A 2,500-nucleotide genomic window follows, 5' to 3' on the forward strand; every position below is an offset into this window, starting at 1 on the left:
GAACTAAGACATTCGCAACTTAATAAAAATGTTTAGAGTTAAATATATTTGATATATATTATTGAAAGAAAATCAATTTATATATTATTAATATTATTTAATTTTACTCTTTCAATTAATATATGCAAAAAAAAATTGACATTTGTTATAAATAAAAATAAATAAAAAAATACTCTAAGCGGTGGATCACTTGGCTCATGGGTCGATGAAGAACGCAGCAAACTGTGCGTCATCGTGTGAACTGCAGGACACATGAACATCGACATTTTGAACGCATATCGCAGTCCATGCTGTTATGTACATTAAATTCAATTTTAAAGTACTGCTTGGACTACATATGGTTGAGGGTTGTAAGACTATGCTAAATAAGTTGCTTATTCTTTTATAAAAATAATTGAATTTAAGCAAATGTGTATATTATTGGATTTTAAATAATTCATAATATTAATAGCAAAAAAAATAAAGATATATAATGAATTTTATTTATTATATATTCTTTAAAAAAAAAATCCTCTCAAATAAAATGAAATGATGAAAATATTGAATCTAAGTATTCTTTACAAAAAATTTTCATATTATTTATATATATATATATAAAATAATAATTTATATATGTAATTAAAAGGAGGAATGTCTAGCATAAAAATTAAATTTTTTATTCTAGGATTGCCTCATTTTACATTATTATTATTTTTATATATTTACAATATATAAAAGGAGAAAAGAAAAATAGAGATGAAAAGATGATATAATTTTTTTATTAAATTGTGAGAAGATAAAAAAAGAATATTAAAACAACCTCAACTCATATGGGATTACCCCCTGAATTTAAGCATATTAATGAGGGGAGGAAAAGAAACTAACAAGGATTTTCTTAGTAGCGGCGAGCGAAAAGAAAATAGTTCAGCACTAAGTCACTTTGTCTATATGTCAAATGTGAGATGCAGTGTATGGAATATCTTAATATCTAGTATGAGAAATTAACGATTTAAGTCCTTCTTAAATGAGGCCATTTACCCATAGAGGGTGCCAGGCCCGTATAACGTTAATGATTACTAGAAAGATATTTCCAAAGAGTCGTGTTGCTTGATAGTGCAGCACTAAGTGGGTGGTAAACTCCATCTAAAACTAAATATAACCATGAGACCGATAGTAAACAAGTACCGTGAGGGAAAGTTGAAAAGAACTCTGAATAGAGAGTTAAATAGTACGTGAAACTGCTTAGAGGTTAAGCCCGATGAACCTGAATATCCATTATGAAAAATTCATCATTAAATAATTAAAAAAATAATGTGCATTTTTTTCATATAAGGACATTGTAATCTATTAACATAATAAAGTATTTATCAAAAGATCATTGGTGATATTAAGTTTATTTAAATTAATTTGCTTTTTAAGCATATTAACATAAAATAAATACTAATGATTTGATAAAGTGTTGATAGATTTTATTATATATAATGCTAAAATTCATTTTTTGAATTTTACAAAAAATTTAATATCTATGATATTAATATTTATTTGTATGCATTTATATGATTAACAATGCGAAAGATTCAGGATACCTTCGGGACCCGTCTTGAAACACGGACCAAGGAGTCTAACATATGTGCAAGTCATTGAGTTATATTAAACTTAATGGCATAATTAACTTAACTTAAATATAATGGGATTAATTTTTAGTCTATTTTTTAATAAATAGTCAATTAATTCAATCCCGGGGCGTTCCATATAGTTATGTATAATGATAATTTATTATTATTTATACCTCTAACTGGAGCGTACCTTGAGCATATATGCTGTGACCCGAAAGATGGTGAACTATACTTGATCAGGTTGAAGTCAGGGGAAACCCTGATGGAAGACCGAAACAGTTCTGACGTGCAAATCGATTGTCAGAATTGAGTATAGGGGCGAAAGACCAATCGAACCATCTAGTAGCTGGTTCCCTCCGAAGTTTCCCTCAGGATAGCTGGTGCATTTAAAAATTATATAAAATAATCTTATCTGGTAAAGCGAATGATTAGAGGCCTTAGGGTCGAAACGATTTTAACCTATTCTCAAACTTTAAATGGGTAAGAACCTCACCTTTCTTGATATGAAGGTTGAGGTTATGATATAATGTGCCCAGTGGGCCACTTTTGGTAAGCAGAACTGGCGCTGTGGGATGAACCAAACGTAATGTTACGGTGCCTAAATTAACAACTCATGCAGATACCATGAAAGGCGTTGGTTGCTTAAAACAGCAGGACGGTGGACATGGAAGTCGTAATCCGCTAAGGAGTGTGTAACAACTCACCTGCCGAAGCAACTAGCCCTTAAAATGGATGGCGCTTAAGTTGTATACCTATACATTACCGCTAAAGTAGATGATTTATAAAACAATTTCGATTGATTTATAAATTTTGAAACTTTAGTGAGTAGGAGGGTACAATAGTGTGCTTAGAAGTGTTTGGCGTAAGCCTGCATGGAGCCGCTATTGGTACAGATCTTGGTGGTA

At 30.4% G+C, this 2,500-nt stretch overlaps 1 non-coding gene and 1 pseudogene across 1 annotated transcript in view; both read left to right on the forward strand.

Moving 5' to 3' along the window:
• Positions 1–170: 170 nt before the first annotated feature.
• On the forward strand, positions 171–351 carry LOC129252412 (5.8S ribosomal RNA; annotated as a pseudogene).
• Positions 352–795: 444 nt separating this feature from the next.
• LOC129252403 (large subunit ribosomal RNA) overlaps positions 796–2,500 on the forward strand; it is a 3,986-nt gene continuing 2,281 nt past the window's right edge. Inside the window, exon 1 of the ribosomal RNA XR_008583426.1 lies at positions 796–2,500. This exon is cut by the window's right edge and continues 2,281 nt beyond it. This is a non-coding gene — a ribosomal RNA (large subunit ribosomal RNA).

Source organism: Anastrepha obliqua, unplaced genomic scaffold (genome assembly GCF_027943255.1).
Source record: "Anastrepha obliqua isolate idAnaObli1 unplaced genomic scaffold, idAnaObli1_1.0 ptg000194l, whole genome shotgun sequence".
NCBI classification, from domain to species: domain Eukaryota; kingdom Metazoa; phylum Arthropoda; class Insecta; order Diptera; family Tephritidae; genus Anastrepha; species Anastrepha obliqua.